Source organism: Muntiacus reevesi, chromosome 2 (genome assembly GCF_963930625.1).
Source record: "Muntiacus reevesi chromosome 2, mMunRee1.1, whole genome shotgun sequence".
Lineage (NCBI taxonomy): Eukaryota > Metazoa > Chordata > Mammalia > Artiodactyla > Cervidae > Muntiacus > Muntiacus reevesi.
In genome coordinates, this window is record NC_089250.1 from 280,258,658 (window position 1) to 280,267,417 (window position 8,760).

The following is an 8,760-nucleotide window of genomic DNA, read 5'->3' on the forward strand; positions in this document are numbered from 1 at the left end:
TCATATGGGAGAGATGAAGAGGGTGGTGAAAGATTGCATTATGCAGAAAGGTTTGCAATTTAAAACTTGTGAATTGTTTCATTTCTGGAATTTTCCATTTAATATTTCCTTGGGTCTCTGAAACCCCTAAAAAGCAAGTTTGTGAATAGGTAAGAAACTGGTAAACTAGACTGCTGGTGTAGATGGGGATAGATGAAATAAGAATGGCTATGAAGGCTTCCCTGGAGGCTCAGCAGTAAAGAATCCACCTGTCAATGCAGGAGACATGGGTTTGAGTCTTGATCCAGAAGGATCCCACATGCCATGGAGCAAATAAGCACATTAAAAAAAGCAAAGAATGGCCACGAAATGATGGATGATTGGTTCATCTGGCTTCATAATAGTCTCTTTTTTGTATATATTTGAAAATAGCCATAACAAAATATACAATATGTCCTTGTATCATTAATTTTATATGCTGAGTAGGATAAATTTTAAAAAGCAGGAGGAAAATTGGTTCTGGGGTTTTGAACATGCATCAACTCATCAAAAGTTACTTACTAATAAGTGTGTGTAACAAGGCAATTATACCTATCCAACTTTTAAATTAATATTAAAACTTCCAACTCTCTAATCATATTAAATTCTATTACTGTGTTCTTGAGGTTCCAACTCCCATCAACAGTGAAATCACACTGACTTTTTTTAAACTGAGGTTTAGTTTATGTATATTATAGAAATTACAGGTGTATAGTAATTAACACACCTAAGATTATACTTCATTTGGTTATCACAAAATATATGCTGTATTTACCATGTACAATGTATCCTAGCTTATTTTATGGGCTTATTTTATGGATTTTCCAGGCAGTGCAGTGGTAAAGAATCCATCTGCCAATGCAGGGTTCGGTCCCTGGGTCGAGAAGTTCCCCTGGCGTAGGAAATGGCAACCTGATCCAGTATTCTTGCCTGGAAAATCCAATGGACAGAGGAGCCTGGCGGGCCACAGAGTCAGGCACAACTGAGTGACAAAGCACATAGCTTTATTTTATGCCTGATAGTCTCCGCCTCTTTATCTGCTCCCGCTGTAGTCTCTTCCCCACTCTCCTCACCCCTCCTCCCTCTCCCCACTGGTAGCCACGAGTTTGTTCTCTACATCTGAGAATCTGCTGCTTAAAAATTCATTCAGTATCATTTGTTGTATTTTTTAGATTCCACATGTAAGTGATATCATACAGTATTTGTCTTTCTCTGGTTGACTTGTTTCACTTAGAGTAAACCCTCTGAGTTCATCCATGTTGCTCTCAGTTCAGTTCAGTCGCTCAGTTCTGTCCGACTCTTTGCGACCCCATGAACCGCAGCACGCCAGGCCTCCCTGTCCATCACCAACTCCTGGAATTCACCCAAACCCATGTCCATTGTGTCGGTGATGCCATTCAACCATCTCATCCTCTGTCGTCCCCTTCTCCTCCGGCCCTCAATCTTTCCCAGCATCAGGGTCTTTCCCAATGAGTCAGCTCTCCACATCAGGTGGCTAGTGTATTGAAGTTTCAGCTTCAACATCAATCCCTCCAATGAATATTCAGGACTGATCTCCTTTAGGATGGACTGGTTGGATCTCCTTGCAGTCCAAGGGACTCTCAAGAGTCTTCTCCAACACCACAGTTCAGTAGCATCCATTCTTTGGCGCTCAGCTTTCTTTATAGTCCAACTCTCATATCCATACGTGACTACTGGAAAAACCATAGTCTTGACTAGACGGACCTTTGTCGGCAAAGTAATGTCTCTGCTTTTTAATATGCTGTCTAGGTTGGTCATAACTTTCTTTCCAAGGAGCAAGCAAGCATCTTTTAATTTCATGGCTGCAATCACCATTCGCAGTAATTTTGGAGCCCAGAAAAATAAAGTCAGTCACTGTTTCCACTGTTTCCCCATCTATTTGCCATGAAGTGATGGGTTTGCTCTAAATGATGTGTTTCTCTAAATGGCAAAATTTCATTGATTTTTTTTTTTATGACTGAGTAGAACTCCATTTTCCTTGTGTGTGTGTGAATATATATCAGTTCATCTGTTGATGGACACTTTATCTTAGTAATTATAAATAATGCTGCTATGAACATTGCGGTGCATGTGTTTTTTCACTGTATACATTTTTTTAAGTGTTTTTGTTTGGTTTTTTTTTTTTGCACATATACCCAGGAGTGGAATGCTGGGTCATATAGTAGTTCTAGTTTTATTTTTTTGAGGAAGCTCCTTGCTTTTCCCCACAGGGTATGCACCAGTTTACATTCCTAACAACAGTGCACAAGAGTCCCCTCTTCTCTACATCCTCTCCAATGCTTGTTATTTGTGTTCTTTTGGATGATAATCATTCTGACAGGCATGCATTTCCCTGATGATTAGTGATGTTAAGCATCGTTTCTTGTGCCTGTTAACCATCTGTGTTTCCTTTGGGAAAAAAATATGTATTCAATTCTCTGTCCATTTTTTATTTGCACTGTTCCATTGATGTTGAGTTGTATGAGCTGTTTATGTTGGCTATTAACCCCTTAATTTGGTGGCTCAGACGGTAAAGCATCTGCCTGAAATGTGGGATACCTGGGTTCAATCCCTGGTTTGGGAAGATCCCCTGGAGAAGGAAATGGCAACCCACTCCAGTACAATTGCCTGGAAAATTCCATGGATGGAGGAGCCTGTAGGCTACAGTCCATGGGATCACAGAGTCAGATATGACTGAACGACTTTATATATAACCCCTTATCAGTCACACCATTTGCATATATTTTCCATTCAGTAGGTTTTTTTTTTTTTTTTGATGGCTTTCTTTGCTGTGCAGAAGTTTTTAGGTAAATCCGTTTGTTTGTTTTAGGGACAGATCCAAAAAAATGTCGGTACGATTTACGTCAAAAAATGTTCTGCCTATGTGTTCCTCTGGGAGTTTCATGATTTCTGGTCTTACACTTAGGTCTTTAATCCATTTTGAGTTTATTTTTGTATATGGTTATAGAGAATGTCCTAATTTCATTCTTTAACATGTAGCTGTCCAGTTTTTGCAGCACCATTTATTGAAGAATTTCTCCATTGTATATTCTTGTTTCCTTTGTTGTAGATTAATTAATCATAAGTACATGGATTTATTTCTGGATTCTCTATTCTGTGTCAAAATCAGGGAGTGTGTAACTTCAGATCTTTTTAGAATAAGGTAAAATTTAAGTCATAAGGGAGCACACTTATGTATTGTTTCCTTTTAAGGTTGATAGACATCATTATATTTCATCAAATGCAAGATTTCATCCAATTTTCAGAAGAACCATGATTATGTGTACCACTGAAAAAATACACAGCCAACTAAATCATGTCACACATTCAATTAAAAGCATCCTGATTTCAGAGATGGGAAAACAAATGTGTGTCTTAAAACTGACAAGATGTGATGTATGAAACTGGGTTGGCTGGAATGGTCAGGAGTCGGCATTCAGGCGAGCAAGCGTTTACTCCAGCGGGGCTTTCACACCGTGTCTGACACCCGTCGCTGCACTGTTTGCTGTCGCTGTGCACCTGTTTTGTGGGCTGACTCCCTCCGAAGGTGCTAGTTGGTGCAGTGTCAAGTCCAGTTGTCTCAGCCAGAAATCTGAGTGTCATACGGGTCGCCTTCCCTCCTGTAGCTGACTCCTGGTCCTTGATTCTGCCTCTTCAGTTCCTGTAACTGCCTCTTCCAAATGGCTGAGAGTCACAGCAATTGCACTGGAGCAGGCCTCCGCCATCTGTTGCAGGCATGTCCCAGGAGTCTCCTGACAGGACTCTGCATCCCGACTTTACCCTTCCACTTGATTCTCTCCACGACAGCCAGCTGACACCTGTTACTGCCCGATGGGAGCCCGTCTGTGCGCCTCAGTGTCCAAGAATGACAGCCAGGCACTGGAGACAGTTCCCTGAACTTATTTCAATCCAAAGCATGCATGCCATAGGCTCTTTCACACCTGCCAAACAGTCTTCTTCCCAGGTGGTGCTAGTGGTAAAGAACCCACCTGGCAATGCAGGAGATTTAAGAGACGCGGGTTCGATCCGTGGGTTGGGACGATCCCCTGGAGAAGGAAATGGTAACCGACTCTAGTATTCTTGCCTGAAGAATCCCATGGACAGAGGAGCCTGGGAGGTTACAGTCTGTGGGTTCACAAAGAATCGACCCAACTGAAGCAACTTAGCAAATAGGCTGAAGGCTTCAGCACTACCAACTGCACAGAACACAAAACCCACAAACAGACAAAATCAGGCCTGGCTAGACACCAGCCAAAAACAGACACCTGGCCAGAATCCTGGCTGCTGAGATGGTTAATCATTTGAATGCAGCTGTTCGTTTTTTACCTCTTTATGTAATGTGAGTTAAAATTTCTTATCTGGTGTGTGTTTGCCCAATATTTTTTCCTCCCACTTCATGGCTTAACTTTTGGCCTTCAGAAGGAGGTTTTTCACCCAAGAGGATTTTGATTTTTTTTTTAAAATAAACCGCATTTAATTGATTTTTCTTCTCATGTGTGAGGCTTTCTTGTGACATGTATTGCAAATCAGAGCTCGTAATCTATCCGAAAAGACCCATGGCCATGTCACTGTTTCTCTTTGGGATCCTCTCATTTTTTATGTAGTTGAACACATTTTAAAGTTGGCTGTGGCCAAGATGAAGTGCCTTTTGGTGTGAGTCCTGAACTGTATTTAGGTTGGTTTCCGGACACACGTTTGCTCATTGCCCTATATTTAGGGTTCCAGTCATTACTGTTGTTTAGTCACTAAGTTGTGTCTTCACTGCGACCCCATGGACTGTAGCCCACCAGGCTCCTTAAGTGCATGGGATTTCTCAGGCAAGAATACTGGAGTGGGTTGCCATTTCCTTCTCCAGGGGATCTTCCTGACTCAGGGATTGAACCTCTGTCAGCTGCACTGACAGGTGGATTCTCTACCACTGACCACCAGGGAAGTCCTGGGATGTTGGCCTCAACATGCTGGAATTTCCAGAGGCTGGTGTATTGAACATGGCTGGCAGGAGAAACCTCAGCTGGCTCTGCAGTGGGAGCGGCTGCGGCCTGCCTTCTCCCAGTTGGCCCGCAGAGGGTGACGAGCTGCCTCTCTTCCCAGGGCGGGACTCGTGTGTTCTGCCCACAGGCTGGGTCCAGGACACAGGACGACAGGCATTAGGTCTCCTCAGGACCGGCCAGAGCTTTGGTGCAGGGTCCACCCCGGGAGGAAAACTTGAGGAAACTGGGAGGTGAGGGGGAATGCTGCCTTCTCAGGGCTGCAGGCAGGAGAAAGGGAGGTTTGAATGCCCATCCCTAGCACAGGAAAGCTGGGGGAGAAAATTCTGACTCTGAGTTAGTCTTGTGTGCGGTGTGGAAGGAGCCTTTTTTTTTTTTTTAAGGGTTGTGATGTTCAGCTTTTGGGGTTTCATCTTAGGGTGATGGTGTTTTATCTAAGCAGGTCCCTGGCAGATTGGTATTAAAGAAATTGACTACATATGTGTCTGATGCTTCCTGGGCTGTCTCCACACCTGTTCTTTAACCCATGGGCATAATTCTGGGATGCCCTTCATATTCCAGTTATCTCCAGGAAGGTGCATCCTCATGCCAGTATCACGGTGTTTTACTTAGTATGAATGTGGGATGCACATTTGAAATTGCAAGAGCCTTCAAATGTGACTTTTTCACAATTGCTTTAGAGAGGTGGGTGTGTTGGAGTTACATGTTGTGGGGTGTCATCGTCTGATCCCTGTTCATTGGGATATACCGCTCACTGCTCCCCTTGTCTGATGCACACAAGCACTGAAGACCTCCTGAACTTTTTAAGGTTTAGAAAGTACGGGTAGAGCCTTGGTGCAAAAGAGCACTCTTGTTTTTCTTAGGCTACAGACTGGGAAAGCAGCGGTGTGAATGCCTGGTGACCTGGTGGCTGGTCTGCAGGGTTCGATTTGTTTGCTTTTGGGTAATGGTGCCAAAAGGTGTCTTGAGGGGCTGTTACGGTTGCTCCAGCAGCAAGAAAGCAGAGTTGCTCGCTGTTGCCTCATAATTGGAACCACCCTTTCTGGAGGAGGGAGGCAGTGGTAAGAGGTGTGTGATGCTGGTCATTTCCCTTTCCCTTGGGTGATACCATGTGGATCATTTTTCTGTCCACTTACTTGTTACCTGTTTATCTTTGGAGGCCAGGGGCCTCTTCAGATTGGTACTCATTTTGAATGTAGCTGTTTCCTTTGTGGTTTTTCGTCTAATATGAGTAAAAATTCCTCATTTTTTAAATAAAAAAGGAGCTTTACTTTTATGACTAGTTTTTTACTTTTGGCTGTGCTGGGTCTTCATTGCCAGGTGGCTTCCGATAACTGCAGCAAGTGGGGCCCATACTCTAGCTGCCCTGCACAGCTCTCAATGCGCTGATTTCGGTTGTCACAGAACCGGGCTCTAGGGCGAGTGGGCTCAAGTCATTTCAGCACATGGGTTCAGCACTTGTGGCTCCCAGGCTCTCCCACGTCGTGGCTTTTGTGCTCAGCTGCTCAGTCGTGTCGGACTCTGCAGCCCCACGGACTGTAGCCCCCTAGGCCCTTCTCTCCAGCTTAGCTCATAGGATTGGAAAACAGGGGTTTTTGCCCTGCAGGATTTGTGTGTGTGTGTTTAATGAAATGTGTGCTATTAAGTTTTGTTTCCCACGTGTGAAGGCAGTTGGTGGTGTGTGTTGCCAATCAGAGCTCATGATCTGCCTGACCAGGCTCATGGCCGTGTGGCTGTTCCTCTAGTTGATCATGTCTGATTTTTTTCCATACTGCTGTAGATTTCAAAGTTGCCTTGGGGAAATCTGGAGTGCCTTTTGGTGTGGGCCTTGAAGTGTGTGCCTAGGTTGGTTTTGGGGGACATGTTTGCTCCTTGCCCTGTAGTTAGGGTTGCAGAAGTCCTAGGAAGTGGCCTCCACCCGTTTGAATTCCCAGCAGGACTGACCGGAGAGATGTCTGCCTCCCCGGCTGACATGTGGTCTGCCTCCCCGGCTGACATGTGGCCACAGCCTCATTCTCCCAGTTGGCCCGCAGAGGGCGACAAGTCCGCCTCCCCCACCCCACCCACCCCCCCAATGGCCCTGGACCTGAGGGTTCCGGCCTCAGCCTTTGCCCGGGGCACAGCCGTCAGACATTAGTTCTCCTCAGGACCGGCCGGTGCTTTGGCTCTGGGAGAATGCAAGGCTCTGTCCACTTGGAGGGTGGCTGGGTTTCCTCAGGTCCTGCTGGGAGGGGCCCCCCAGGAGAAAAAAGATGAGGAAACAGTTGGGGGATGCTGCCTGCTGGGGGCTGCCTGCAGGAGAGGGGAGGTCCTTCCTGGAGGACCCAGCAGAGGAAGAGCTGGGGGAGGAAATTCTGACTTGGAGTTAGTCCTGTGCGTGGCGTGGAAGGGGCCCCGTTTTGGTTTTGGTTTTCACAGTTGTGACATTCTGTTTTCCAGGTTTTTTCTTAGGGTGACAGTTCTTTCGCTGCCGTAGGTCCATGGAGCTTGGTCAGAAGTAAAGGAGCCACATGTGTCTGTCTGTGTTGCTTTCTGGGCACTCTAAATACCTCATTTCTCTCTCTCTCTCTCTCATTTTGGCACAGGACTTTAGTTCCTCAAAGGCATGTGGGATCTCCCCGGACCAGAAATTGAACCCGTGTCTCCTATGTTGGCGGGTGGATTCTTTACCACGGAGCCACCAGGGAAGCCCGGTACCCATTTTGAATGTAGGTGTTTGCTTTCTGGTCCTCAGGCTCATGTGAGTCAAAATTCCTCATCAGATGTGTGGTGGGAATACTTTTTCCTCCCACCTCTGGCTTAGCTCCTGGAATTCAGGAGCTAAGATTTCTTACCCTGCAGGATTTTTATTTTTATTGTTTTCTTCTGTTTACTAAATTGCGTGTTGTTTTGTTTCCCCTCTGGGAGGGCTTTTGTGTTTCTAATCAGAGCTCCGTGGTGTACCTGACTGGACCCAGGGCTGTGTGGATGTTCCTCTGAGTGATTGTGGTGGTTTCACATTGAATAATTCTCACAAACCCAAAGGATTGTGACAGTGCAGGGAGAGCTCGCAGAGAAGCAACTTCTCGAGAAAACGCTGAGTGCTTATTTATTGGTAACCTATCGTGTCATTTTTAACTAAGAGCAGCAAGACAGAGACCAGAACTCTGGGATTAAGAAGGCTTCCTCCTGGAGGTCCAGAAGTAGCCACATGAGAGTTGTAAAGAACGGTCTTTGAAGACGAGGGGGTTTGTTCTGCGTGCAGAACAGCATGTAACTAACGCTGATGTGTCAGCCAGAACTTCTAAGTTGAGGGTAGGGGAGAGCAAGCAAGGAAGAGGGAATGAGTAAGATTAAATTCCAGGAGATATTTCTGAGAAAGCAGTAAAACATGGTTCCCACAAGTGATCTTATTTTTTATATACTTCTGTGGTTTGGAAAACTGCCTGGAGCCAATCAGGAGTGCCTTTGGATACGAGCCCTGAAGTGAATGCCTACATTGGTTTGGGGGCACATTTTCAATCATTTCCCTGTGGTTAGGGTTGCAGAAGTCCTGGGATGGTGGCCTCGACTCTTGAATTTCCAGAGTGTGCCTTGAGCAGAACTGGCCAGAGACACCTCGGCCTGCTCTGCGGTGGGAGCGGGCGCGGCCTGCACTCTCCCAGGTGGCCGGCAGAGGGCGACAAGCCGCCTCTTCCCAGGGTGGACCCGTGTGTTCTGGCCGCAGGCTGGGTCCCGGGCGCAGGGGACAGGCATTAGGTCTCCCCGGGGCAGG